The sequence below is a fragment of the Triturus cristatus genome, chromosome 1_1 (assembly GCF_964204655.1).
Source record: "Triturus cristatus chromosome 1_1, aTriCri1.1, whole genome shotgun sequence".
NCBI lineage: Eukaryota > Metazoa > Chordata > Amphibia > Caudata > Salamandridae > Triturus > Triturus cristatus.
The window spans coordinates 1,107,060,468-1,107,076,189 of record NC_140579.1 but is presented as its reverse complement, the minus strand read 5'-3'; the positions used below and the strand labels follow the sequence as shown (position 1 = coordinate 1,107,076,189).

Below are 15,722 nucleotides of genomic sequence, written 5' to 3'. Positions count from 1 at the left end.
ATCTTCCCTAGGGAAAATCGCGTCTGCTGCATCTCCACAACATGCTTCTTGCCCTCCCCCACTGATAATCCATGCCGATGTTCACCATGCTCCCCCACCTCTTTCCCTTCCATTAGAGTCCATACCCACCTTAACTACTGTGCCCCCCAAAACTTTCGAGGGAATCGCGCCCACTGGACCTGGAACTGCCATTGTCTTGTCGGATAGCCCTGACCCCCCTGACCTTTCTCCCCCAGTAGCAAAAAATAAAAACAAAGATGGCCTAACTCTAAAAAAGAAAAACAATGCAAGATCTGCTTATGCCCGCAAAAAAGAAAAAATTGCAAGGTTGCAGTTTTTTTAATAATAGGCGAACACTACCCACCACTGGGGAGACCATACAAGCGCCAAATTTGGTTAACCATCTAATAGGGGGGGACAGGGAACACAGCAATCTTAACGTAGTCCTTGACCCTATTCAAGGGCCTCTCCCCACATATGGTGAGAAACCCAAAGAGGGAGGGCAAAGTGAGCCAGGGAGGGATAGAGACAAGGGGGGTGATGACGAAGATTTTCTTAAGATAGTCTGGGGTACATTAAAACAATTACTGTCACCTCTGGAACTCAGACTCTCTCGTATCGAGAATAATCTCCTCGAGATGGATAAGACCTTAGTCTCCCTGGCCACCCTTAGCCTAAAACAACTGGAAGCAACTTATCCTCATATAGCTGAGAGTACTCCTCAGGAGAATGACGATGGTATTCACCCGGCTCCAGAAACTAACGTTAGTTCCCTTGCCCCTGAAATGCTACCTCCGGTCTTGTCCCTACCCCCACCAAAGCCAACCCCAATACCCAAACCTCGCTCTAAGCCAATCGTTCCCTTTCCCCTAATACCAAAAATCCCAATACCAGTGGCAAAAGGCCCCGAGAACCAGACCTTACCCAACCCTATCCCTAAGGCCTCCCACAAGCCCAATAAGACTAATATCTCCCCTACTGCGCGCATAACCAACCAGTACCATGGCCGCCAGAACTTTCGTGGGGGCTACATTGATCTTCCTCTTGACGCCGGGCCCTACGTCGTCATACTGGCTGGTGTACCACCTCTTGACCCGCTTTCTATGGAGACCCAGTGGTCCCTAAAGAATAAGGTGATTCACTGGCTCAACATCAATAGACAGCTCCCCAATACTGTTAGGACTAGGGTTCTAATGGTTAGGAGAGTGCCATGGGTGGGTCGTACCCATAAATCCATCCCTGGAGACTGCATAGTGGTCTCATTTGCAGACCCTCACACAGCCCAGCATATCACTATATGGGATTCACAGGACACTGACCAATCTATTGTCACCAGACCCCTCACCTTTTTCTATCCTCCAAAACAGACTGTTGAGCCACCTGGGGCTTGGTCAATAGCCCACAATCGTAGATGGAAAGGACATGGGGATGGTTGGCAACCCTTTAACAACTGGTGGGAAGGAGCACCCACTATGAACAGGTTTGAATGTCTGGATCAGGTGGATTGACTGGGAATTAGTGTCGCTCCAATCCTTACCAATGCCCAAAATCCCCTAACGGAAACTGTCCCGAGTGAAAAATATATTGCCCATACCCCAAGTTCCAAGCCACATTGGGATAGACCTAAACCCCCCTGAACAGCACCCTCTTACTGCACAGGTCAAACCACAGGCAGACCTTGCACACCTGCAAGTTCGGATAGGCACAACGGGGAATGCAGGGCATCATCCACAGGAAATTAGAAACCCAATGCACTCTCTCCTTTCTTGGAATGTTGCAGGCCTCGGTAGTAAGATCACCCACAAACCTTGGCTGGAGATTGTGCAGAAGTATGGCATCCTATGCCTACAAGAAACCTGGCTTATAGAGGAAGTGCACATGTTGGGCTACCGAACCTTCCATTCCCCAGCTGTGCCATCAGCCCAGGGTCGCAACAAGGGGGGCTTGTGCACATACATATCTAACGTAGGGGATGTAAAAGTTTGCGATTTCCAATCCAACCAGTACTTCCAAATCATACTACTTAAATGGGGTACTTCGCAAAAGGTGATTCTTGTGAATTTTTATAATAATTTGCCAATTAGTGAGGTGGAATCAAATTTGAATATTATGATCCATCATATTCACAAACTGAGAGATCAAGGTTCGGGGGATCACATAATGTTGTGGGTGGGTGACTTTAATTGTTCCGTCTGTCCGTCTTCTGAGCTAGGTTTGTGCGGCCTGTCAGATCTCGGGGAGGACGGTCCTCTGCACTTCTCCCACACCAACATGGGGTCTCTTCTTAACAATGTCATATTTACCTTTGACCTCACCTTTATTAACCAGGCATGCTCCCCCCCGGTTCCCTTTGCCCCAACGTACAATGGAAGAGGTTGTAAAACCACAATCGATTTTGCCTTGATATCACCCACCTATCCTGACTTTATAACCTTCTGGGAAACGGGGGATGACCCCATGAGCGATCATTATCCCATCACCTTCGGGGTAAATCTCATGGAGGGCAAAGTAAAGGAACCTAGTAGGGTTCTATATCCATTTGAGGTTACCCTATCTAAGACCAATGGGTATGTAATTAAATGGGAGAAAATGAACCCAACATCCTTCTTTCAAAACTTCCTATCCTCTTGCTCCACGGACATACTTGCCTGCTTAGAGGAAGATACTGACCCAAAGAGCATCATGGTTGCTTTTTCTAACATTCAGCGCCATATAAAAAATGCACTGACTAGGAACTGCAAAGACAAGGGGAGGCATACTCGTGGGTGGTTTGACTCTAGATGTACATCTACACTGAAAATCTTAAAGAAAGCTTTGTCTGCCGACCCAAAAGATAGAGTTCAAATTCGTCAAGCGAGATACGATTATAAGCTGGCAGTTAAACAGCGGAGGGCGAAACTGAAGCAGGAGGCCTGGGAAGCTTTGGGGGAAGCCGCCAGGAATAAGGACAGCAATGCCTTCTGGAAAGTTATAAGATCTGTTTATAACTCAAAAGACAGAGATAATTCTGTAGAAGTGGCTATAACGGCTGAGCTCTGGGTAGAACATTATGATAATCTTTATTCCAACAACACACAGGGTAATGCCTCAAACCCATGCAAGGTGAATTCACCCCCAGATAGCATAATTCAGGATAACCACCTAACTGTCTCCCCAGCACCTCCTTACCCTATTGAACTGGTATTTACCACACTAGAAGTGGAAGATGCCCTTAGAGAAAGTCCTTTAGGTAAAGCCCCCGGCCCTGACCACACCCCAGTGGATCTCTATAAATCAGAACCGGACTTCTGGGTTCCCTTGTTAACCAATGTATTAAATATGGGAAATAAATGCGGTTTTATTACCACCTGGTCGGACGCAATCGTAGTCCCCATATTTAAAAAAGGGAATAGGGACGACCCGGCTTGTTACCGTCCAATATCGCTATTGGACGGACTCATGAAAGTTGCTGGCAGGATTGTCCTTAAGAGGATACAACACTGGGAAGAAGAGAAGAAGGTTATCTCGGAGTTCCAATATGGGTTCCGAAAGGGACTAGGGACATTGGAGCAATCCCTAAACTTGTCCCTATTAGTCTCTAAATATACGCAGGCCAAAAAAGGGGACCTATTTGTTACCTTTGTCGACCTCAGCTCCGCATTCGATTGCGTGGACCATGCGATGCTCTGGTCGACACTGAAAGACATCGGGGTGGACTCAGCTATCCTCACATTTATCAAAGAACTATATAGAGAAGCGGGGGCCAGAGTAAGATTTGGGACCCAGGGGCAATGTTCACAAAAATTTGCCATAAACAGAGGGGTGAGACAAGGCTGCATACTTGCGCCCTTGCTTTTCACATTTTACATAAACTCTATCGCTGAAAGCTTAATAACTCTGTCAAGCGATTATCCGGCTGTTAATGGTAGGCCTGTACCCATTCTTTTATACGCCGATGACGCGGCAATTGTGTCTAGGACAAAAGTAGGTTTGCAGAGAGCAGTAAATGAATTCATCCTACATGGGTAAAAGAAATTTAAAGGTGAACATTTCCAAAACTTTCTCCATGCCCTGCTCCCAAAAGAACAACAGACCATCATGCTCAATATATTTAGATCAGCAAAAGATTGCCATCACAGACACTTTTTGCTATTTGGGCATTATGTTTGACAGGTGGGGAAGGTGGAAACACGCAGTGTCAGCTAGGAAACTCGCCTTTAGCCGTGCCATAGGTGCCTTAAGAACCTTTGCAGCCAAAATTGGGGGTAAACCCATTCAAGAAATGTTACAGATCTACCGGGCAAAGTGTATAGCTACGGCCACATATGGCGCAGGTCTCTGGGGTTTCGAGAATGTGTCCTCATTACAAATTTGCGAGAATATTTTCATCTGTTACTTACTAGGTGTGTCCAAAACCACGTCGACTTTTATGACTCACATTGAGACCGGCGTTAAATACCTTAGCGACATCATAAAAATATCACCTTGTTTGCTCTGGCATAAGATTTGGACCACAGAGGAGTGCAAATTGAATAGAAATCTCATAAAAGACTGCATGGCTTTGGACGGTGTAGCAAAAGTCAAGTGGCTGCGATACGTACAAACGATGTTTTCTAACATTGGACACTTGGAATTTTACGACGAACCAGAGACCCTACAAACCTTGACTAGACCGGCCCTTAAAAAACTGTTATCTATACACTTAGAGAGTGCTAGATGGGACACTGAGAAACTTAAAGGCACAACCCTGAGCTATCAGCAAATCACCCCTACTGAAGGCCTACAATCTTACCTTGGGATTGAAAAAGCACCCTATGCTCGCATGCTTTTAACTAGGCTGCGCCTAGGGATTTTCTTCCGCTTGGTCACTTTGCCGAAACAGAATGACTGGGCCTCATTGAAATTAATATGTCCATGCGACGACCATTCAACACAAAGTAACATTCACATCATGTTCTTTTGTAATCTGTATACCAGCCCGAGGAAATTATTTCTTCTACCATTACTTAAACGCTGGGGGATAAGAACATGTAAACCTGCATATTTAAAATTTTTGCTTTTAGAAGATGTGGATGTCATCTTTGCTGTTTCTCGCTTCTTAATGTCAGTGATGAAATTTAGAAACTAAATGAGTTAACTAACACATGTTAATATTGACTGATTAGTGTAAAACGAGGCCCCTCGTCCAAATGACTGCTGTAGATTTTAACTTTTGGAGAAATGTTTTATCCATTTTTGTAACTTTGTTCATATGAAAACTGTTCTTAAATTGTCTGCATAAATTGTATTTGTATGCTTTTATGATTTATTGATAAATCGAATAAAGCTTGTAAATCTAAATCTAAACAACAAAGCCCAAAAAGGGCACCTTTTGGGTGTGGAATGTGCACTTTTCCAATTTGCAGTATAATCTGTTCTCATGGAGGCGTTCTAATACCTTCCGCACATGGAACATATGATCAGACATGGAAGCAGAGAAAATCAACAGATCATCAATATAGGCTATCACATAATCATCGAGCATGTCTCTCAGTACCTCGTTGATGAAAAACTCAAATGCTGCAGGAGCATTGCAAAGCCCAAAGGGCATTACGAGATACTCATATAACCCGTATTTAGTACAAAATGCAGTTTTCCACTCGTCTCACTCCTTGACTCGCACAAGATGGTATGCTCCCCGTAGGTCTAATTTCGTGAAGAATTGTGCGCCCCGTACTCTGTCAAGGAGGGAGGCGATGAGGGGTAACGGATACCGGTTCTTAATGGTAACTAGATTTAGTTTTCTGTAATCGATGCAGCATCGTAAACCCCCTTCTCGCTTGGGTATAAAAAACAATGAAGAAGAGGCTGGAGAACGTGAGGGTCTGATGAACCCCTTTTCCAACATGTCATCAAGGTATTCTCTCAGATATGCGTTTTCTTTTTCTGTAAGTGAGTAGACTCGACTACAAGGAATTCTGGCTCCAGCCTCAAGATCTATACGGCAGTCGTATGCCCTATGTGGGGGTAGGGTTTCTGCTTCTCTGGGGTCAAATACTGCCTTCAAATCCTCGCAACAGGTAGGCAACTCAGGTATGTTTTCTGTGGTTTCGGAAGCGCTGCTCCCTAGAGTACTTGCTATCACGACCTCCTGCCTATGAGCAGGTCAAAACTCCAGAGTGGAGTTCTCCCAATCTATTATGGGGTTGTGGAGCTTCAACCACGGGATTCCCAATAGTACTGGAATATGTGGAGAATGAATCAAATCAAAAGACAGGTCTTCCTGATGCTGGGGATCTATCATCAAGTGGAGCATCACTGTTTGATGGGTTACGGGCCCTGAGATAAGAGGACTTCCATCGATAGTGGTGACCTTATTGGTGACGTCTTTCTCTTGACATGGTATCAGATTAGCTCTAGCCCACTCAAAATCCATGTAATTCCCAGAAGCCCCAGAATCAATCATTATGTTTACATGAAGACCGTGGTGTGCCAGAGAGAGATATGCAGTGACATAAAGATGTGAAGTGGGAGATATGTCGTGTTCGGCAGAGGAGACCGTACATCCTGAACTGCCCGGGAGTCTGGTCTCGGAAGACCCCAGACTCTCTAGTTTCCCTGTCGATTTACTTGACTTGGCTTGACCGGACAAGATCTCAGGAAATGGCCAGCTTTACCGCAATACATGCAGAGTTTATCGGTTCGTCTCCTTTGTCTTTCTTCGGGTGTCAAAGGACCCCGCACCACTCCTATCTGCATAGGCTCACTTTCTTCCAGTCCTTTAGGAGGGTCACTCGTCTTTTCCTTGGAATACACATAACGGGGTTCTACTCGCCCCTTTTCGTGTTTCCGCTCTCGTAGCCTGTGGTCTATCTGGACTACCAAATCAATGAGATCTGTACAAGAATCAGGCAAGTCTACTATTTGTGATAACGCATCTTTTAATTCGTCCCGTAAACCCCTGTAAAAGAGGGTGCTGCGCTTTTCTTCCGGCCAATTGGATTCTACCACTAGTCTCCGAAATGTGGTAATGTACTGTACCAAGTCGTGGCTGACTTGCTTCAAAGCCAACAGCTCAGTATCAGCTGCATGTGTATACATGTGTCTGTCAAATAATTTACGAAATTCCCTCCTAAAGGCAACATAATTGTACAACAAAGGGTCATCTCTATCCACCAAAGGTATGGCCCAATCCGCTGCGGACTCACTTAAATAGGATATCGTGAATGCAACCCGGGATTGATCAGAGGGAAAACAGTTTGCCTTACACGAAAAGTGCAACTGGCATTGACTAAGGAACGCTGCGCATCTAGCAGCATCTCCCGCGAACCGCTCCGGCGGAGCCAGGGGAATAGACTGGGGTGTAGTGACCTGTATAACGGGTTGTTGGACTACACTTCTCTCTCCCGTGGTTGTTTCCCCGTGATGACCCTGAAGGGTGTCTACTCGGGCAGCCAAGGCCTGAGTCTCGGCCTGTAAATTGCCTATCATGTTGGCTACGTCTGCCAACGTGACTGTTCCTAATTCCATGACGCTCGGGCAGAACACACTACTTGGGCTCAGCGTTCTGTAAGGGTTCTCAGGGTTTTCTGCAGGAGCGTCAGGAACCTGAAGATTAGGTCTCAGTCCTCCCCTACGGCCTTCCGACTCTATCAAACACTAGAGTATCGGATGACACGCCAGGGGAAAACAGGGAAACAAAACAAGGGAAGGAGGGTGTGACTTCTGTGGTGTGGCTGGATCAAGGATGAGGCTCTTCTCCGCTGTAATATAAAGGCCTGGTTAACTTCAGTTGTCACAATGTCATCTATAGATATCTAGACATCACTAACCCTGGAATCCTACATACCAATGGTGGGTCTGTCACCTCCAATCGGAAGCAGTGTGAATCTTGGGAAGTTCAGGCCGGGATTTCCTATACCACACAAATCAGATGATTCAGAGAACAACCCCCTCCACTGAAAACATATGGCTCTCCTCAAACGAATAACTCACCCCACTAATCAACAATAGAATCATAGGTTCTCCAGCTATGGTCCATTTTACATGTTAAAATGAGGTTCAAATCAGGTGTAGGTAGAGAGCTGTAGAAAGAACAAAATAACACTTATTACCCCCACCCAAACTGTATTTATATACTGAAGGTAAAATAAAAGGCAGCGCACAGCGCTGTTACCGTGCTTCGGTTGTACAGCAGTTACAGGCACCGTGGTCCACGCTAGCGTCCCCTACGGACTTCAAGATTCTTCTCCCACTTCTGCCCCGTGGGAAATCTCACTATACTGCGTGGTGAGTAGGTAGGTTTTACAGCAGAGAGGCAGTAAGGAATATGCTTGATGTGATGGCACAAACTGCGGGCCAAGCGCCAGCGAGGCGTGACAGTCCACAGAGACACGTAACAAGAGCCTGAGGCTATTGAGGGATTAACGGGGGGTGTGTGAGAAACACGAAACAAAATACACGGGACTGAAAATGTCTTATTCTGTCTTTAAGGAAGGAGCGATTAGTGGGGTAAAGTCATGGGAACTAGGAAACCCCCCTCAGGATGTGGAGACGAAAGGAAATGTGCTGCAACATGAAGGGGATTGGTAAAACTCACGCTTCACGCCGCAGCCAAGGAGTGGATGCAACAACGAGAACAACGGGAACAAAGAGGCACGAAAACCGTACCGAATTTTGAGGACCACGACTCTGTTTAGAGAGCGTCTCCACCGAGAACGCCAGAAACGCAGGCATTACCCCCGAAACGCTCAAAACGCCCAACACGACTTCCGGAAGCAGGAAGCAACAAGGTAGGAAGTCAGGCAACGCGAACCAGGGACGGAAACAGGGCTCAAGGCTAGAACGCTAAGCGCGTTCGAGAGCGCTTAGGGACCTTATATACTGGACCGTCTTCCGAGCCGAACCTCGGGGCATGACAGACCAAAAGGCTGTGCTGACTGTTTACCAGCCAGGGCAGAAAGTGTGGGTGCTGGAGCCAGTGGCCCCAGCAGCCCTCCAAGACAAATGGTCTGGAGCCCACACTATTGTTGAGAAAAAGGGAGAAGTCACCTACTTGGTGGACCTTGAGACTCCCAGAAGCCCCCACAGGGTGCTTCATGTCAACAGATTAAAGGAATATGTTGACAGGGCAGACATGGGCTTACTCATGGCTACAGATGAGGGGCAGGAGGAAGAGAGTGACCCTCTCCCAGACCTGTTGACTCAGAACCCTGATGATGGCTCAGTTGATGGTGTGGTCTTTTCTGACAGCCTCACTGTCCATCAGCAACAGGACTGCAGGCAGGTTCTGCAATCCGACAGACATATGTTCTCTCTGACCCCAAGTCAGACAAACTGGTGCACCCATGAGGTGGACACTGGTGACAGTCTGCCTGTGAAGAGTAAAATCTACAGGCAACCTGACCATGTCAGGGACTGCATAAAAGTTGAGGTACAAAAGATGTTGGAGCTGGGAGTCATTGAACCTTCAGAGAGCCCTTGGGCTAGTCCTGTGGTCCTTGTGCCAAAACCTCACACCCAAGATGGTAAGAGAGAGATGAGGTTTTGCGTGGATTACAGAGGTCTCAATGCTGTCACTAGGACAGATGCCCACCCAATACCTAGGGCAGATGAGCTCATTGACAGACTGGCAGCTGCTAAATTTTTGAGCACATTTGACCTGACAGCAGGCTACTGGCAAATCAGACTAGCTGAGAATGCAAAGGCCAAAACTGCTTTCTCGACCCCAGGAGGACATTATCAATTTGTGGTAATGCCCTTTGGTTTGAAGAATGCACCTGCCACTTTCCAAAGGTTGGTGAATCAAGTCCTTACTGGGTTGGATGATTATTGTGCAGCTTATTTTGATGATATTGCTGTCTTTAGCTCCACCTGGGAGGATCACCTGGCCCACCTGAGGAATGTGTTAGAGGCCCTGCAAAAGGCAGGCCTCACTATCAAGGCCACTAAGTGCCAGATAGGGCAGAGCAAGGTTGTATACCTGGGCCACCTAGTTGGTGGGGGTCAGGTTCAACCACTGGAGAGCAAAATCCAGACCATAAAGGACTGGACTCCTCCAACTACCCAGACTCAGGTCAGAGCTTTGTTGGGCCTGACTGGGGACTACAGAATGTTTGTTAAGAACTATGGGTCCATTGTGAAACCACTTAATGACTTGACCTCCAAGAAAATGCCAAAGAAAGTTCAGTGGACAGTAAGCTGTCAAAAAGCATTTGATGACCTGAAGCAGGCCATGTGCAGTGCACCTATTCTGAAAAGTCCAGACTACTCCAAAGAGTTCATTGTCCAGACAGATGCTTCTGAGTTAGGTGTGGGAGCTGTTCTTTCACAACTTAATATAGATGGTCAAGACCAGCCCATTGCTTTTATAAGTAGAAGGCTGACCCCTAGAGAGAAACGTTGGTCAGCTATTGAGAGGGAGGCCTTTGCTGTGGTTTGGGCCCTGAAGAAGCTGAGGCCATACTTGTTTGGCACTCACTTCAAGATTCAGACAGACCATAAGCCCCTCTTGTGGCTAAATCAGATGAAGGGTGAAAATCCCAAACTTCTTAGGTGGTCCATTTCCCTACAGGGGATGGACTTCACAGTGGAACATAGACCTGGGACTGACCATGCCAATGCAGATGAACTCTCCAGATATTTCCACTTAGAACATGAAGACTCAACTGGTCAAGGTTAGTTTAATGTCCCTAAGTTTGGGGGGGGGGGGGGTTGGGTAGGAGAGTAGGGTCTGCTTTCTATGTTCACCCCCACTTTTTGCTTTTGCTTTACTGGTTTTCGACTTAGATGTGGCTGTGGGCCTGCTAATCAGACCCACAGCCCTGCTGTTCTCTCTCTAAATTGATACTATGTACTTTAGGTGCATAACCCGTTTGGATAGGATCACCTTATTGGCCCCTGTACAGTGTACCTTAGGTACCCAGGGCATAGGTGTACCCTAGGCCTACCAGGGGCTGCAGCATGTATTATGCCACCCCTGGCCTGGCCTTCCATTATGACACAACTGGCTGATCACTCAGCTGGGGCAAGGTCGTGTAATCACTCCTTGCTTAGGTGTAGTATTCCTATACATAACTTACATATAGACGCATGTGTACCTATCAGCCACTCCTATGGCAGGCCTTAACAATCATGGAGGCAGAGTGCTTGGTAACGTGAGATGGTGCTCTAGCATGAGCTGAGCCTGTCTGCAGCTTTTGGAACCATGTCCTTATAGCTGTTCTATGATATAGCCTACCATATACTCTTAAAGTGCCTTATAATCTTAAACGGTTATGGTAACTATGGTTTGGCTTTATCAAAACATGTCGTGTAAGGTGTCTAACACTTTGGAATAATACCCCCATCCCATTTCTGGGGATGAGGATATTATCCCTCCCTTCTAGAGGGAGAAGACATGTTGTAACCTACTTACCCGGTTAAAGTTCACCAGAGCCCCAGCATCACAAAATGGATGCTGCTGCCACAGACACAAGTCTGACCTCCTGCTGCTGGGAGTGATTCCGGCAAGGGAGGCTTGGACAATAGGTTTCCTGCTTGGGGAGGTGCTAGCACCTCCCCAGACAGACTTTAGTGTATTGGGGCAGGGAGGGCAGAAAGGAATGAGACATGCCTGGGGCACACAAGGTGTCCCATGCATAGTCCAGTTCAAACCGGTGCTGGGGCACTCCAGCCCCAGTCCTGGCGCGAAACTGGACAAAGGGAAGGGGGTGTAACCACCCCTCTCCCAGGTCCCACCCATAAGGCGTGACCTAGCAGGTAACCCAGCCCCCCAGATTAGTATAAGAGTGGTAGCTGGGCCCCAGGATATTAGATTATCCTGAACCTGCAACTTGAACAGAAACTCTGGACCTTCGACATTCAACGAAAGAAGAAGACTGAAGAATCTCCCTTGTGGCCAAGGAGTGGCTACCCTGTGCATAGAGGCACCATCAAGAGACTACCCTTTGCTTTGCTGAAGTTCTACGAGGGACCGACTGCAGAGCCCGACCAGAGCCTTGACTTCCAGACTTCTCCGACCCCGATTCACATCCACAGCCGAGCTGAGATCTGTGGAGGCGACGAGAGACTTGGGACCGGCTACCTGGGAAAAGTTGCGAGTATCTTCCAGCGCAGCTTCTGAGGCACCCTCGAAGTTGTGCACCGGGGATTGAGAAGCCCCAACCCCAAGCACCATCTGCACCGAAGATCAGCCCCCCACACTCCACGAGTCCTGCGTGGGGCCCTTCTGCATTTTCCTGCTTGCCGCGTCTGTCCGGTTGCTTGCCCGTTGGCTAGCGGCCTTTGTGACGACACCTTGAAATCTTCACTGCTGGTTTGGCTCCTCCAGACTGGCTCCCGCTTCTTTGCAAAAGAGAAGCACCCCAGACCTTCCTGGTTTGCACCAGAAGCAAGTCCTCCGTTCTTCGTGGGTTCCGCTTGCCAAGGCTTGGTGAGTCCTAGTTCGACTTCGATGCCGCCGACAGCAAGAGCCTTCGTGGGACAGCTCGCCTCCTGGTCCTGGTCGTCCTCGACGTCTCCTGGTACCCGTGGCTGCAGCGACAAGCTTCTTAGAGGGACAAGTGGCGTTCAGCCACACGAGATCGAGCAATAATAGGTCTGTGATGCCCTTAGATGTCCGGGGCTGCACGCGAGCTACACTGAACGGATCAGCGTGTGTCTACCCTTCGCCGACAGGTGCGGGTAACCCGCTGAACCCCGTTTGTGATAGGGATTGGGGATTGCAATTATTTCCCATGAACGAGGAATTCCCAGTAAGTGCGGGTCATAAGCTCGCGTTGATTAAGTCCCTGCCCTTTGTACACACCGCCCGTCGCTGCTACCGATTGGATGGTTTAGTGAGGTCCTCGGATCGGCCCCGCCGGGGTCGGCAACGGCCCTGGCGGAGTGCCGAGAAGACGATCAAACTTGACTATCTAGAGGAAGTAAAAGTCGTAACAAGGTTTCCGTAGGTGAACCTGCGGAAGGTTCATTAACGGCTGAGCGGCCCGAGCGACCGACGGCACCAGCCCGAAGCCCTTGGCCCGCCTCCTGCGAGCACTCACCGTAGGCACAGGGCCCGGCCCTGCCCCGGCGCGCCCCGGCCGGCGGAGCGGTCCGCGGCCGCATGGGGCGCTGGGGTTTAGGACCGGGATTTCGGCGGGCCCCTTCCCCCCCGGGGAAGGCCCGACCGACGCGCGAGGGGCCGGGGACAGGGGGCGGCCCCCATTCCCTGTTCCTCTCCGAGACGGAACCCAAGCTCACCCGGCACGGAACCGAATGGCAGTGCATCCCTTGGCTGGCACCACCCCTCCCTCGAAAAAAGGCCCTGGCGCCGGCTGTGCCCTCCAGGCATCCCGAGACCCGGCCCGATCTGACCGGGTCTCGGGCAACCGAGGAGCGGCCCTTCTCGCGCGGCAGGGCGGCCTGTAAGAGCAGGGGCCGAGGGGACCCCGGCTCCTCTCGGTGGGAGGCGTGCGTGTTGGGGAGCCGCCTGTCTCTTCCCTCCCGGCACCTCCGACCCAGGCGAGGGTGGTGGTGGTGGGCTGATCGCCAGCCTCTGCAGGCATGGCTCGGGGCCGATCCGGCGACGGACGGCCGTTGTGCAGGGGAGCGACCCTCCCTCGTTGCCAGGTACCCGGTCCGACCCGGTCCCGTGTGGCCGCGCTGGGGGGTATGAAGACTCGGGCGGTCCCTCCCGGGTTACCCCGGGAGGGACCGGAGGCTGCGGGGCTGCCTGCTCCCGTCGCTCCGGGAACCCCTCCCTCGCCCCAGGGTGGGTGGGGGCGGGCTCCCGGGCCGAGCGCCTGGCAATGTTTTTTTCCCCCACGATGGTGCTGTCTGACTCCCAGAGGGGAAGCCTTGAACGGGGCGCCCGTGCCGTCTCGCCGCGCGGCCGGCGGACGGACGGCGTCGCCTTCCTCCCGCCTCTCCTGCGCCCGCAGGTGGGCGAACGTTTTCGAAACTTTGCCTGTGACTCTTGGCGGTGGGTCACTCAGCTCGCGCGTTGATGAAGAACGCAGCTAGCTGCGAGAATTAGTGTGAATTGCAGGACACATTGATCGACACTTCGAACGCACCTTGCGGCCCCGGGTTTTTCCCGGGGCTACGCCTGTCTGAGGGTCGCTCGATCGTCAATCGCCCCGGGGCTTCCCGGGACGCGGCTGGGGCCGTCGCAGGGTGAGCTCCGCTTCCCCTTCGTCCCCCCACAAGGTCAGACCCCCCGATTGCCCGTCGGCAGGGTCTCTCGCTGGGTCCTGCCGCGGAGGTACGCCGCCGGCGCGCTTGGCCCCCAAGAAGGGGGCCCGGCGGCTGGTCCGCCCCGGGCCCGTCCCGGGGCGCCTGGTTGTGTGCCGCACGTGGCTGTCCGTGGTGTCCCACCGGCTGCCCGCGCGCACGCGGCTCGGGCGCCCTCCTCTGCGGCCGGCCTCCCGGCGAGGGCGAAACCCCTCCAGACGCGATCCGGGGAAAAGAGGGCGCGCGCTGCCGGGTACGCCAGGACCCCTGCTCCGGCAGGGTTTGCCCAGCCTTCCCCGGCTCCCCCCCGAACGCTCCGGCATTTTCTTTCCGACTACGACCTCAGATCAGACGTGGGGACCCGCTGAATTTAAGCATATTACTAAGCGGAGGAAAAGAAACTAACCAGGATTCCCCCAGTAACGGTGAGTGTAGAGGGAAGAGCCCAGCACCGAATCCCCGCCCGGCGGCAGGCGCGGGAAATGTGGCGTACACAAGACCGACTCCCCGGCATCGCTCAGGGGGCGCAAGTCCTTCTGATCGAGGCTCACCCCGCGGACGGTGTTAGACCGGTAGCGGCCCACAGCGCGCCGGGATCGGGTCTTCTCGGAGTCGGGTTGCTTGGGAATGCAGCCCAAAGCGGGTGGTAAACTCCATCTAAGGCTAAATACGGGCACGAGACCGATAGCCAACAAGTACCGTAAGGGAAAGTTGAAAATAACTTTGAAGAGAGAGTTCAAGAGGGCGTGAAACCGTCGAGAGGTAAACGGGTGGGGTCCGTGCAGTCCGCCCGGAGGATTCAACACGGCGGGAAGGTCGGTGGCCCGGGAGTTCCGGATCCCCTCCGCGGGACTGGCGCCCGGGCCCTACCCGGCCCCCGCAGGGCGCATTTCCTCCGCGGCGGCGCGCCGCGACCGGCTCCGGGTCTGCTGGGAAGGCTTCGGGGTGGCAGGTGGCCCTTCGCTTCTGGCGGAGGGTGTTACAGCCCCCCTTGCAGCAGCTTCGCCGTGTCCGGGGGGCCGAGGGAGATTTGACCGCCTCCGCGCCCTCCCCTGCGCACCGGTTCCTGGCCGCCCCTCGGGGCGTGCCGGGGCGGTTGAAGGGGGGGACGGGGTGTGAGAAGTTGGCCTGATGTATGATGTCACTAGTTCTAGTGTACACCTTATATCAGTCCAAATACCCTTATGGTGATTGGTTGTAAAGTCAACCTTATAGACCAGCTATCCTAGTGGTAGCATGGACAAGAGCAGTCTTAGGCTAAACTCTGAATGGCATGTGAAGCCAGCTGTGATACCATATATAATCCCTTGAATACCAAATGAAAGGACACCACAACAGATATATATATAAAATAAAGTGTATTTATTCTAGACAAACCCTCAGCACTCTTTATGAGATTAGATGTAAGTACAACACAGTCTTATTTATGCATACATTAAGTCACACAGGTAAGTAATACAGTTAGGCCCTAGGGGCCACGCAAACCATATACTAAGTAAGTGGTATAAGGACCACTGTCACGGAAATAGGATAGGCCTAGGGAATCG

General features: G+C 50.9%; 1 non-coding gene and 1 pseudogene across 1 annotated transcript; both read left to right on the top strand.

Annotated features, from left to right (window-relative positions):
- The first annotated feature begins 13,913 nt into the window (after positions 1-13,913).
- LOC146871654 (5.8S ribosomal RNA) lies at positions 13,914-14,064 on the top strand. The gene has a single exon (XR_014959937.1). It is a non-coding gene; the product is annotated as a 5.8S ribosomal RNA (ribosomal RNA).
- A 448-nt stretch (positions 14,065-14,512) lies between these two features.
- The window catches only part of LOC146871653 (28S ribosomal RNA), a 6,551-nt pseudogene continuing 5,341 nt past the window's right edge, over positions 14,513-15,722 (top strand).